This window comes from Stegostoma tigrinum, chromosome 25 (genome assembly GCF_030684315.1).
Source record: "Stegostoma tigrinum isolate sSteTig4 chromosome 25, sSteTig4.hap1, whole genome shotgun sequence".
Taxonomy (NCBI): Eukaryota; Metazoa; Chordata; class Chondrichthyes; order Orectolobiformes; family Stegostomatidae; genus Stegostoma; species Stegostoma tigrinum.
In genome coordinates, this window is record NC_081378.1 from 2760260 (window position 1) to 2775315 (window position 15056).

The 15056-nt window shown below is 44.7% G+C and overlaps 1 protein-coding gene across 1 annotated transcript in view; it reads left to right on the top strand.

Moving 5' to 3' along the window:
* The first annotated feature begins 1074 nt into the window (after positions 1–1074).
* LOC125463370 (metabotropic glutamate receptor 3) overlaps positions 1075–15056 on the top strand; it is a 195970-nt gene continuing 181988 nt past the window's right edge. Inside the window, exons 1-2 of the mRNA XM_048554588.1 lie at positions 1075–1155; positions 1597–1748. The gene's annotated coding sequence lies outside the window, so the exon portion shown is untranslated. The remainder of the gene's footprint in view (positions 1156–1596; positions 1749–15056) is intronic.

Consider the following 15056-nt stretch of genomic DNA (forward strand, 5'->3'; position numbering starts at 1 on the left):
GCTGCATCTTTCCCCATGATATTGCGGGAATACTGAAACATTTCAGGGGGAAAGCAGTTTGAGTACGCGAAGGATTCCGTGGGTTTGCTCATCTCCAGCTCACTACCTCAATATTCCTACAGGCACTGTACGGGCAAGCTGCCCTGTCAGGGGGATAGAGCACTCAACCTGCTGAAGAGCGTGTCGGAGAGGGAAACTGAAGTCTGAGCTCCCGCAGCAGCGGCGGGGCTGGGGGTAGGTGTGTGGGCATCTACCGGTACGTCCCATGCACACAAACCCAGCCTCACACCCTCACGCACTTATACACACACACGTATTTATTTACACACACGCGCACGCACTCGCATACACTCAGATACATTTACACACACAGATGCACACACTCATACACTTACACATTTACACACATACATTTAAACACACACTTAAACACGCACACACATTTACACACACACTCCCACACTCACACACACACACTTACAGATACACACACGCACACACTCGCATACACTGACACACATGCACTGATACACACACACACACTCACTCTCACACACACACACACAAACACACACTCTCACGCGCACGCACACACACACACTCACACACACACACACACACTCTCACACACTCTCACACACACACTCACACACACTCTCACACACACACACTCACACACACACACACACACACTCACACACACTCACACACACTCTCTCTCTCTCTATCTCTCGGTGTCTGGGTGCGGAGTCCCGGGCGGGATTGCCGGCCGCTAAGACTGATACTGGTCAGTGTCGGCCAGCAGCTCCCCGGGAGCGCGGAGCAGACCCGAGCCGGAGCCGCACAGACACACAGCGCTCTCTCTCTCTCCCTCTGTCTCTGTCTATGTGTGTGTGTGTGTGTGTGTGTGTGTGTCTGTCTGTCTGTCTCTCTCCGTGTCTGTGTGAGAGGCGGGAAAACACCGCTTTAATACAAGGATCTGACCAATCATATGGCTGTTTCCTGGGTAACCAGCTGCAGATTGATGCCAGTATCCAGGAGACGGCAGCATCCCGGGCTCCAATGACCATTCCCCAAAACCATAAAGCTCCGGCTGAACCGCTCCATCCGCCACTCAGCTCCGGCACAGCCAGGACCCGATCCCGGTGCGAGCAGGTCAGTCAGAACACCCCCTGCCCTCCCCGGGGCTGGTCAGCCCGACCCCCATTGCCGGGCCTGACCCCATCACCTGTAACCCAACAGCCTTCCCCTGCCCTCTGCCCCCTGACTCACTCCAGCAGCTTACCCCCTTGCTCTCCCCCCGCCCCTCCTGCACCCTCTCCACCCCTGCCCCTTCTATCCTGCCTCCCTCTCTCCTCCTGCCCTCTCCCCTCCTGCCTCATCTCCCCTCCCGCCCCCTCTCTCCTCCTGCCTGCCCTCCTACCTCCTGCCTTCTCCCCTCCTGCCCCACCCCACGCGTCCTCCTGCCTACCCTCCCCTCCTGCCCCCTGAGCTGCCGTCCCCCCACACCCCGCCCCGGTAAGTTACTGTAGTGAGTGAACCGAGAGACGGGGCTGAATTGAATTGATACTCTTGCCTCTCTGTGTGATGTCCCAGGGCGCAGTGTCCGTGGCCACATCAGGAACTCGCTGCGAGTTGACTTTGGCGAACCCAGAAGCCTACTGTGCGCTTCCTGATTCCCAGTGAGGAGCTACAGAGTAACTACAGGAACACCGGGATAACGGCACAGCCAGGCGAATGAGTAATCGGTAAGACGCTGCAGCTTTGATCTGCATCAGAGTTTGTATTTGTCTTGAACAGTGTTAATGCAAATAATGACAAGTGCTAAAGCTGAACAATACACTAAATCTCAAACGAATGCAGAAGAACCGACGGTCCTCTATTGAAGATGCGTTCTTTATTAGAAACATACGGAAATAGATTCGCTTTAGCAATGCGATCCTCCTTTGATATCTTCAGCAAACGCTGCACATGTGTTTGCGGAATCGCGTTGCTAAAAAATTCCGATATTTGAACGACCCTTACATTTCAACTTCGCGCAACGTGAAGCCAAATCCACTGGGGGCGGGGGCGAACTGCATGTCCACCGAGCTGAGGGGTCTACCTTCTGAACCCTCCCACCTTGTCCAGGTAACATTCCGGGGTTGGAGTGTTACCCTCGATATAGAACGCTTCCTTTTTTAAAGAACTGACATCTCATATTGCTGAAGGCATTCTTTGTATGCAGTTCTCTATACTACTGGATATATTTTATATTGCTTTTACAATATCTGGTTCAGCTGGTTTATTAAAACACGCTGAAGCCTGTACTCATAAAGGGACAAAGCGACTGAACATCACTTCTGGTTTATTTGACTGATTAATTAATAAATGAAGGTAATTTGGACCTGGTGGATGTGAGTTACCTTCAGTGATTACTAGACATGTTTGTGCAAATAGGTAAATTGAGGCATTGGACATGTTCCATTCAATTGTTTTATCCTGAAAATAAAACATCATCAGTCGGGAATATCGAGTGAGTTTCTGGGACTTAAGAGTCAGTAATTACAAGCAAATGCTGGCTTGCTTTTGGTCTATAATTCAGTCTGGGTGGAAAAGCAGAAACACAAGGCTCCTCGAATTGTTGTATATAATATCACAAAGCCAGGATAAATAAACAGTGATGTTATAGAGGAGTATGGTCAGGATCTTAAAAATGTTTCACAGAAGACATTCTGTTAAGGCAGGCTCTATCCAGTTTTGTATTTAAAATCATCTCAGAAATGCAGCAACACTAAACAGTTCATTTTTGATCCTCACACCTTTAACAACATTTTCATTACCCAACCAGTCTCTATTTCAGAAATTTCTGCTGGGCTAATCTTGTAGCCCTTGATTACAGAATAGTTCTGTGCCAGCATAATAAGCAGTGAACACTCTTGGCTGCAGCAGTGGGGAATGAGGAATAAGCATTGAAAGGTTTAAGATGAGTTATGGAGTGTGTAATTTGTATAGCATCCTCAAAGTGTTTGAGTCTTTCATCATCCTTCAAGATCAGTACTCAGTGCTGTTTGGATGAGGTAATGTGGTTTTATATTCTACTGTTCCAAGCTTTGAAGAATTCAAGGCAGTAAATTAGTGGAATCTTCTGCAGTGAGGATAATGAACTAGTCACTAAGTTTTCCTTTAAATTTACATTGTCATGTTAAATTGTGGTTTCAATCTGTTCGTACAGTGCTTTGACTGTTTCACAGAAGCACTAACCTTTCAATGTTCCTTTCCCATTCATAGAGCTACAGAGGGTGCAGTTCCCTCATGTTGTTATCTATTGGATACTGTATAAAAGACTGACAGAGATAGAATAGTAACAATAACTCACTGCACAGAATGTGTTTTTGTCAGAGAATTGCTCAGGCTGCAATTTGTGAAAGAGCCTGGGTTAGAATGGGATCTGACTAAACTGATCATTTGCTATTTTTTCAGTGACAGATATCATTGGATGAACGGCAATTAACTCTCATCTTACACAACATAACACATTGACACATGTGGATTTATTGATTTTAAGACAGTTTCATCAAACTCCAAACCTTCAACAAAGCAGGCTCAATCTGAACTGCTGTCATGAAAAGAAACTTTTCTGCTTCTACTCATGTGCATAAAATGGGATTAGAGAAATGGTTAGAAAATTAATAGTAGCTGAGAGTGTTTGTCTTATGAGGCATATAAGATAAGGAAGCACAAGGTTTGAACCTTAATCCATGCTGAATAAGGTGACTGCAAAGAGGAAATGTCTGGCCTCAGTGACTCTGTTTTGCTGCAGGTTCACAATTCCTCTTGGACTGTTATCCTAGCTGGAAAGTAATCTGTGTGAAGAAGGGTAGGACAGCATTGGAATTGACTGTGAAACCTCACAAGTCAGATAGACTGGACCTCATTGTTAATTATCATGTCTGAATAGTAATCACTAGACTGATTTAGCAGGGTGGCTGGGTGGGCGGTGTAAGGCTTGCCTAATGCCTGGGACAACAATAGCATTGGGAAGACTGAATGCCACTGAACCAGGGAGGTTGGAGAGAAATTGCTGAGGGAAATAGCTCTGGTCACACAGTGCATTAGATTAGATTAGATTCCCTGCAGTGTGGAAACAGGCCCTTCAGCCCAACAAATCCACACCACCCCTTGGAGCATCCCATCCCCCTACAACCCACACATGCCTGAACACTACGGGCGATTTAGCATGGCCAATCCACCTAGCCTGCACATCTTTGGACTGTGGGAGGAAACCGGAGCACCCAGAGGAAACTCACGCAGACACAGGGAGAATGTGCAAACTCTGCACAGACAGTTACCCGAGGCTGGAATCGAACCCAGGTCCCTGGCGCTGTGAGGCTGCAGTGCTAACCACTGAGCCACCGTGCTTCCCTTAGAACACCCAGGTAAAGGCATGGAGCAAAAGGGCCCTCTGACAAACATGTGGCATCCCTTCCAAAGACGACAGAATACCTTGCTCAAAGATAAACAAAGAGCTGCAGGTGCTGAAAATGTCAAACAAGAACAGCAATTGCTGGAGAAACTCTGAAGGTCTGGCAGCATCTGAGGAGAGAGAAAGAGTTAATTTTTCGGATCCGACGACCCTTCATCAGACCATGTTCTTCTATGCTTCTCCTAATGATGCATTCTCCAAATTTAGTTCTTTATTCCTGATTGTGCAGAAAGACAAAATCCAAAAGCCTAAATTTTCAGACATTGATTGAATGCTGTGGTTTTCCTATGTGTTCAAATATCAAAAATCCCCAGGCCACAGGGACTGACAGGATGGAGGATCTCAGGATATGGCAATGCAACACAAAGACCTCCCTGGATTTCAGGAACCCTCCTTCCTGACAGAAACTAAAGCCTCACATCCAGCTTCAATGTCTTTAAACCCATAACAAACACAGAAAAATGCTGGAAACTCATAATGGATCTGGCAGCGTTTGTGGAGAGAAATACAACTAATGGTTTAGTACTAGATTTTTTTTTGGCTGTGCATTTCCAACATTTTCTGTATGTTTCAGATTTCATGCATCCGAGGTGTTTTGCTTTTTGCCATTGAAAGTGCTGCTCCTCCCGAACCCACTCCCACCTTTCCCGGAGCTCCATGATTGAATCCTTCCAATGCAAACTTCAGGCCCTTTCACACTGTCGAGATGTCTCTGAGCAATGTCACAAATGATGACAGACATGAGTGTGACCATGGTAACCTGCTCCCCCTGCATCTTTCTCAATCTTTTTGCAGCCTTTGATATGGTAAGCGCACAACCTTCCTCCAACCCCGCTCCCCTATTGGCCCATCTGGGACTGGGACTGCTTTTACATTGTTCCATTCTTACCCATCAGATCGTAGCCACAGAATCATTTGTGATGGTTTGACTTCTAGCTCCCACACCAGCTCTGCTGGTTAAAATAGTATCAGAGATAATGGGAACTGCAGATGCTGGAGAATTCCAAGATAATAAAATGTGAGGCTGGATGAACACAGCAGGCCAAGCAGCATCTCAGGAGCACAAAAGCTGACGTTTCGGGCCTAGACCCTTCATCAGAGCTCTGATGAAGGGTCTAGGCCCGAAACGTCAGCCTTTGTGCTCCTGAGATGCTGCTTGGCCTGCTGTGTTCATCCAGCCTCACATTTTATTATCCCAGCTCTGCTGGTGTTCCCTAAAAGGTGATTCTGCCCTTCAATGGCGTTATCTGAAAACCATTTCAAGAGGCTTCGCTTGTGCCCAATGATACCCAGCTCTACCTCACTGGCATCTCTCCCTGTTCCTGTACGGCTACTAAAATATCAGACTGTTTATCTAGCATCTCCCACTGGCTAAGCACAAATTTCGTCTCAATAAATATTTACCTCGTGTTTCAGTCCCCAGTCTGATCTCCATTTCTGAGGTACTGACTTCATCCCTTTTTCTGTTTTAAAAATCAATATTACATTTGCTGACGGAATGATCTTATAATTTGATATTCAAAATGTCACGCCTGTTTCCTTCCACCTTCATAACTTCAGCCTGACTCGTGCTCAAATCCCTATTGATATCTACTCAACCTCTCACTTAATTACTCCAATACACTCCATTCTGATCTCTCACATTCTACACTTCGTAAACTCGAGGTCATCCAACAATATGCCTGAACTTGCAGGAAGTTCTTTCATCTCTGTGCTCGCTGACCAATATTGGCTCCTGGCCAAGCAATGCCGTGATTTTAAATTGTTCACCCTGCTTTCCAATCCCTCCATCACCTCATTCCTTCCCAACGTTTGTCACAATCCGACAATACATAAGGTCCCCAACTTTTACAGTTCCTGAAGGATACTCCAAGTCATTAAGATCTGGGTGATGAGGGATGAACCACCTCTCCTTTCATATACACCTGTCCCTTGGTTGGTTGTAACACGATTAATTTGAAATGAAATTCTCCCTTGTGCATGTCTTTCACCCAGAGCAAATACGTTTTAAAAAGGAGTGAGCAGAGATAATGGGAACTGCAGATACTGGAGAATCCAAGATAACAAAGTGTGGAGCTGGATGAACACAGCAGGCCAAGCAGCATCTCAGGAGCACAAAAGCTGACATTTCGGGCCTAGACCCTTCATCAGAAAAGGGAGATGGGGAGAGGGTTCTGAAATAAATAGGGAGAGAGGGGGACACCGACCAAAGGTGGATAGAGGAGAAGATAGATGGGGAGGTCGGGAGGGGATAGGTCAGTCGAGGGGGGACAGACAGGTCAAGGGGGCGGGATGAGGTTAGTGGGTAGGAAATGGAGGTGCGGCTTGAGGTGGGAGGAGGGGATAGGTGAGCCATCCAGCCCCGCACTTTGTTATCTACGTTTTAAAAAGGAACCGGTTTAAGCAGCTTTCTAGAGTTAATGAGAAGAGTGAACTTTAGTTAATGAACACATAATGAAACAATATTGCACATATGCTCATGCATGACAGAATAAGTCCTAAAATGATAAAAGCTAAAAGACATACAGATCAGGTCTTGGGGTGGTTTGAGAAGAGTAGATAGTGGAAAGGTGCTAGTTGAACTGTTGATTTCAGGATACTTCATTTTGTTGTTTGTTGAAATCCTTTAATCTCATTTCTTTTGGACAGTGGTTAGCTGGAAGCATGCAAAATGTGAGTCCTTCTGTTGCCCTTTTATCCTTTTTTGTTGATTGGCTTCTTCTGAGAGAGTCATTTACCTGCAAAGCAGGGTGACAGTAGCCAGTTTTTTTTTGTCTGTGACCATCTCAGTGTGCAAGAGCTTGAACCTAGGTTAGTATACACTCATATCCGATAAAACTAACCTGCCCATTTCTCTCCCACTGCTTTCCTTCAAAACATTCCACAAAACAGACTTCTTTGACCAAGGTTTTTTGCATCTGATCTAACAGCTTGTTCAGTGGATCCATATCATATTGTTTTATAATAGTCCTGAGAAGAAGATTCAAGGATTATGTTATATTAAAGGCGTGACATAAACTGTTGTTAGATTGCTGAGATTAGCATGTTAAACTAAAGTGATTGAAGGATTAGAAGTAATGTACTTTCATGGATAGAGAACTGATTAGCAGACAAGAAGCAAACAGTAGGGATAAACAGGTCTTTTTCCAAGTGACAGGTCATGACTATTTGGGGGACTGCAGAGATGAGTGCTCGGTCCCCAGTTATTGACAATATTTATTAACGATTTAGATGTATGAACTGATATAGTGTGCCCAAGTTTGGAGACAGCACAAAGCTAGGTGAGAGAATGAAGTGGAGCGGCACAATGACTCAGTGTTTAGCTCTGCTGCCTCACAGCACCAGGGATCTGGGTTTGTTTCCACGCTCAGACAACTGTGTAGAGTTTGCACATTTTCCCCGTATCTGCTTAGGTTTTCACCAGTTGCTGCAGTTTCCTCCCACAGTCCAAAGAAGTGCAGGTTAGATGGATTGGCCATGCTAAAATGCCCCGTAGCATGCAGGATGGGTGGATTGGCCATGATAAATGCAGAGCTACAGGGATATATTAGAGAGATGGGTCTGAGTGGTTGCTGTTTGGAGGGTCAGTATGGGCTCGATGGGTCAAATGGCCTACTTGCACACTGTAGGTATTCTAGGAGGATGCAGAGATGCTTCAGTGTGATTTGGGTAAGTTGACCAAGTGGACAAATGCATGGCAGATGAAGTATAATATGGATAAATGTGAGGTTATCCATTTTTAGCAAAAACAGGAAGATCATTATTATCTGAATGGGGATGGATAGGGAAAGGGGAAGGTGCAATGAGACCTGGATTACTGACAGTGAGCTTGCAGGTGCAAACGGGAAGTAGCATGTTGGCCTTCATAGGGAGAGGATTCAAGAAAAGGAGCAGGGATGTCTTGCTGCAGTTGGAAAGGGTCTTGGTGAGGTTACACATGGGATATTGTGCCCAGTTTTGGGCTCCTTACCTGAGGAATAGTGTTCTGGCAATGGAGTTCACAGTGAATGACCATCAATGACAAAAACAGGCCTGTTTCATCAGCACTCCGTCTCCCACAGTACACATTCACTCCCTCCACCAATGATGCACCGTAGCAGCTCTCCGCACCATCTACAAGATACACTGTACCAACTCAGCAAGCTCCTAGAAAAGCACCATCCAAATCCTCAACCTCTACTATCTAGAAGGACAGGAGAAGTAGATATATGGAAGCACTACCCCTGTGCAAGCTCTCCTCCAAGCCATTGACTTGCAACTGTCTGTCACTTGGTCAAAATCCCGGAAAGTCCTTCCTAACAGCATTGTGGGCTCCCTGCTCCACATAGTCTGTGCCAGTTCAAGAAGGCAGCTCATTGCCTTCGCCAGGCTTGGGAAATAATGTTGGTTCAGTCAATTACACCCAAATCTTATGAATAAATTTTAAAAATGACAAAAGCAGGTGGACTGGAGAGAGCAGGAATATTACCAATCTGCTTCCAGGCACCACACTGCAACTTCACTATGATTCTGATTGTCTGGGACCCACTCTATTGCTTCCTCCATCACCAAATGGGACAAAAGTTTACTATCTTTCTGTTCTCATAGTCAGGTTTTAATTGTAATTTTTCTCCTTATTAAAATGAGCTGAATATGCCTTGCACATGTGCATATTTCTAAAATGTATATGTAGTGATCATTGATCCTTCTGAGTCAGTCACAACCAGTGGCTGGATGTGATAATGGGCTTGTTTGCTTTCTAACAACATGACCATCATACTTCAAAACCACTTTGCATCCAAGATTCAGCAGTATTGCACTAAATTTTATATTCCGTTCTGCATTTACACTCATTCCACCCAGATCTGTTCTTCATTGCATTCACATTGGTAAAGGTGAAGTTGCTATTGTCCCAGAGAATTAAGAGGATTCATAGAATTTGTATCGAAACAATGGGTAGAATGCCCTCCGCCTACACCATAATAATTCTAAGAGTTCCTTTGCTTGACGCACCGATTGATTTTGTTGCTTGCAATGAGGTAAATTCTTGGGAATCAGATGTTTTGTTTGACAGTTCCAAACAGAACTTCACACGCTGGGGTGAAACACATTCCCTCTGATTGTAGAATTGACAGTGCTGTGAAATACACAAGCATGGATGTAGCAGTGAGCTCACTTCAAACTAGTGTAGGAGCAATTTCTTTCGTAGGTACTGTTTTGAGCAAGTCTTTCCAGCTCTGTGATTTCAAAGCCATCATACATAGTTGTAACGTCTCATCTTGTTTTATTGCCACTTCGATACTTTGTTTTAACAAATTTGAGCACTGGATTCTGATTGGTGTGGCTCAGATGTTTTTTGCCAAGTTTTTCCTCACAACAAGAAGTGAGTGTTGGCAACAGATGTCATGGAAGATAATCTGTGGGTTGAACTGATATTTAACATGGCATTTGTATTCCTGTAATGTGAGTATCTAACACTCCATTTGACTGGATGTTGAACAAGCTTTCTGATCAGTTATGTCTTCAAACTCACATTGTTACAAATATGTACATGAAAATGTAAAATACCTTCTTGTGATCGAGAATTCTTCTTCCTCTGTTTGTGATTAAGTTTACAATGTGTGAATTACCTATCTGCTTACTACTGTGGCAATTTTTTGATTCATTCGCAGAATATGGGCATCCCCATCTAAACATCATTTACTGCCCATCCCAAATTGCCCAGAGGGCAGTTAAGAATCAACCACATTGCTGTGGGTCTGGAGTCACATGTAGACCAGATCAGAAAGGGATGACAAGTTTCCTTCCCTAAAAGGGAAAAGCCAGTGATAATTATCAGGGACAGTGTTACTGAGACCAGATTTAGCTCCAGATTTATCAATTTCAGCGGTTGCCATGGTGAGATTTGAACCCTTGTCCCAAGAGCATTAGCCTTAGCCTCTGAGTTACCAGTCTGGCATGGCTGAGTCTGCAACCTAAAATGTCATTATTTCTGCAGAAAGTAACACAATCCTCCAAAAGGATTTGTATCAGAAGCCACAATTTCTTATTTTGTATGAATTTCATAGACATTGGGAGGTTCTTGGGACAGAGATATGCAGGACTGAATCTTTAGTTGATTCCCATGGAGGGTTTCTGTCTGTAGAGGTCTGACTCTATGACTCTCTGAGGCCTGGTGAGATCTCTTGCAGTATCTTACAAACCCATCTCACTAAACATAGTGCTTGCCCCTATGGCACCATTTGTGTAGGATTCTAATGCCATTATACCACCCATCATTCCCGGAAACTCTCTCCACTGCTGAGATTTCCTAGGTTTGACTGGCATCCTGATGCTGGTGCCATTCCTAAAAGTCCATTATGCACCAGCATTGCCAATGAAGAGCTGCCCTGCACAGTTCCTGACATTTACCCTGAACATGGCAGACAAGGGGAAATGAGGTCCTTGCTTTATGGACAGGGACCTGGAGATCTTAATGGACAGAAAGCATCCTCTTCCCCTGAAATAAGGAAAAACCTCACAACACCAGACCATACCATTCTGGCCCAAGTTTGTACAATCCCAGCCATTAGGAGGAATGTCCAACAGTGGAGGAGGAAGGTCAATGATCTTCAATCTACCTGCATAAGTATCACAACCTTCTCTCGATTCTCATCCTGACCATCATTTTACCCACCTCCCACCAGGGCATAGGCTCTACCACTGTCACTGTTGCCTGGCACATCTTCCCCACTCATCCTCACCCACCCCAACCCCCAACACCACTAACCCCGCAAGCCATCTCTGTGGTCCACTCACTCAGTCGGTACATCTCCCTCACCTTCATCAACAGTAACAGCTGTGTCGCCCACTTTCATCTCACTGAGTACCTACCCTCTCCCAGTCCACAAGGAAAACAGTCCCAAGGAGGGGGAAAAGAGTCAAGATGGGAGATGGACTGCCTGACATTTCTCCTGCCCCTTTATGTAAAGAACATCCTGACTCTGACCACCCAGAGCAGTTGACTGACCATGTCCAACCCCCTGGACTGGTATTGGAGGCTGCCCTTGACCTCCTGTGCCAGGACTCCCGAGACAAAGATTACCCCCTTGACCTGACTGTGGTCTACTTACAGCTGTGACTGGTTTCATAGCTTTGTGTCTGTGCTTAACGGTATGGCAATGCAATACTGTGAGCCTCGTATCTCGGGCCGAGGGACAAGGTGCAGAAGTCAAGATAATGTATCCAGCAGATTCAAAGTGAATGATCGCTAAGAGAACAACTCGGATATCCAGCCTGGTGCAGTTCCTGAGCTGGGGATGTGGCCTGAGTTCACAGTATCCTTGCTATAGTGTTACAGTGGGAGTTACTGGGGCAACCCAAGGTGTATGAACAGAAGCGTAAGTGAATCAGAGATGAGCCATGCGGGTTCATAGAGACTGACGCATGTCAGATGGGAGGTGAATGCGGCAAATGCCCATGGAGCATGCCCTAAGATGGTGGTTCCTGGTGTTTAACATAACTATTCTTTAGAGCGAGCAGGGAGCTTGACATGTTTGGTTCTCACTTCCATGCCAAGATTTCTTAACATCTAGCTTGTTCATTAGATTTGATAAGATAGGAAGCTGCATATTGATGAGATGAGGAGTGCAGTTAATAACACCATTTACAAGCAATTATCCTCTTTAACAGGCAACTCACTGGTGCCCAATAAGAATCTCCCCTTGATGCCCAGCTCTTCCATAAAAGATGCAGAAAGTTGCCCCTGTCTTTGAGATAGACCTGGCCAGCCATCTCATGTGTTTCTGCTACATTTCATGACCTCCCCACCCAACACCCCAAGCCCACCTCCCAACTGCAACTCCCAACCGCCCCCAACTCCAACCCCCCAACCCCAACCCCTGCCCTGCTCCCACCAAAGCTTTCATCAGTCAGACCCCTATAAGATTCTCTGCCCACGATTTAGAACAGCATGAATAACTTGCTTTTCGTTTCTCATTGAACATCTGAGACTCCCCACCCAAACCCACCTTCAAAAGTACATTACAATTGTTAGCACACTATTTCTTCCTTTCTGAGAATGAGAGACTGCTTTCTTAGTAATTGTGTGGTTTGAAATAAGCTAATGAGCTTCTGCAAGCAGAAGGCACCAAACTGATCAAAATAAACCTACGTCCTTCCCACATCAACCCAATGCAGGCTTTCTACGTCAGTGCACCTCACTTTATAAAATCAAAAATCCCATTCATTATTTCCTTCACTTGTTTCTGCAGCTTGCACAGATTCTCTTGGCATGCAGTCAGGCCCTCTTTCATGATCCTTACCTGAGTAACATCTAATGCTATCAACAGATGTTATTCGAAGTTTCGTGCTCAATATTATTGTTAATTAGTTCTGCTGATTGTGTGTGACACTATGCAGGTTGTAGAATCGTAGAAATATACAGTGTGTTAGGAGGTTTGTCGTCCCATGCTGTATAGCTCTTGGGCCTACATCTTCTCTTTTTCTCTTGTTGTTGTATCTTCTTCATCTAAAGGACCTGGCTGATCTACTTTAAAAGTATTTATGGAATCACCTTTCACCACCATTTCATGAAAAGTTTTTGACATCACAAACTCTTATTCTACATCCGTCTTTTCCCACGTAATCTTAAATCCACAATCTCCAGCATTGGACCCATTTGCTGGAGGGGAGAGTTTGCCTTGATCTACTCTATCAAAGTTTCTCATCATCTTGAAAACCTTAATTAGGTCTCTTTTCTTTCCCAAAAAAAGTGTCCTAAATGTTCACCCTTTTCCTCCTATTTATGACCCTTCATTGTTGGTTAACACACGATGAGCATACCATTCCACCCAGTGCTCAATGAGATCGTGGGTGACCTGACTGTGAGCTTAGCTTCATTTTCCTGTCTGTTTCCCCATGACCCTTCACTCCCATTTCAATCAAAAATCTGTCTGACACTGTTTTAAATGTATTAAGTGACCCAGCCTTCTCTGCTTTCTGAGAAAGAAAATTCCATAGACTGATGACTGTCTTGAAGAAATTACTCCTCATTTCCATCTTAAATTGGAGACCCCGTATTTTTAAATTGTGCCTCCTCGTTCTGGATTCCCATCATCCTGCATGCACCCCACAGAATCTTTACATTTCAATGAAATCACCTCTTATTCTTACCAATCTCAATGAGTTTAGGCCCAGCTTTCATCTCAGAAATCAGCCCTCTGAACCATCTCTGAACTACCACTGAGGTAAAACTGAACACAGAACTCTAGTAACAAGGTGTGGAGCTGATGAGCACAGCAGGCCAAGCAGCAGCTTAAGAGCAGGAAAGCTGACATTTCGGGCCTCGACCCTTCATCAGAAATGCCCGAAACATCAGCTTTCCTGCTCCTAAGATGCTGCTTGGCCTGTTGTGTTCATCCAGCTCCACACCTTGTTATCTCGGATTCTCCAGCATCTATTATCACAGTTCCTATTATCACAGAACTCTACGTGCAGTCTCATTAATGCCCTGTAGAATTGTCATAAGATTTTGATGGACTTCCATAGCTTTTCAAGGCCAATGTTCCATTTGCCTTCCACATTACTTGCTGTACCTGCGTACTAACCTTTTTATGGATCCTGTATCAGGGCACCTAGATGTCTCTGTACTGTGCCATTTTTCTTAAAAGTTGTTTAGATTTAGGGGCAGAATTAGGCTATTGAGTCCATCAAGTCTCTCCGCCATTTGATCATGGCTGGTATGCTCCTCAACCCCATTTTCCTGCCTTCTCCCCAAAACTCTTTAACTCATTATGAATTAAAAATCTGGCTAACACAACCTTAAATTTACTCACTGTCCCAGCATCCAGCACACTTCAGGGTAGCAAATTCCTCACTTTCACAAACCTTTGGGAGAAATAGTTTCTCCTCAACTCCGTTTTAAATTTTCTACCCCTTATTCTAAGACTGTGACCCCTCATTCTAAAATGCTCCACAACAGGAAACATCCACTCCATACCTACTTCTCCTATCATTTCGAATACCTCAATTTGATCTGCCCATATTCTTCTAAATTCTAGACAGTATAGGCATAAACTGTTCAATCGTTCTTCATACGACAAACACTCATCGCTGGGATCAATCTAGTGAACTTCCTCTGAACTGCCACCAATGTCACCACATCTTTCCTCAAATAAGGGAACCCAAACTGCACACAATACTCTGGGTGCGGTCTCACCAATGCCCTGTTTAGCTGCAACAATACTTCTTTATCTTTACATTCCATTCCTTTAGCTATAAAAGCCAATATTCCATTTGATTTCTTTACTATTTGCTGTACCTACATGCTGGTTTTCTGTGACTCATAAACGGAGGCACCCAGATCCCTCTGCACCGGAGCACCCCAAAATTTCTCCCCATTTAGATAATAGGTCAGGTTCCCATTTTTCTGACCAAAATGCATGTCCTCACTCTTATCCACATTAAACTCCACATTTAGGCCCATTCTCCCTACCTATCTATTTCCATTTGTAAAGTTCTTATTTCCTCATTGCAATTTACCATCCCACCAATTTTTGTGTCATCTGCAAATTTGTCTACAGAGCTTTCTATCCCTGCATTCAAGCCATTAATGTAGATTATAAATAGCTGG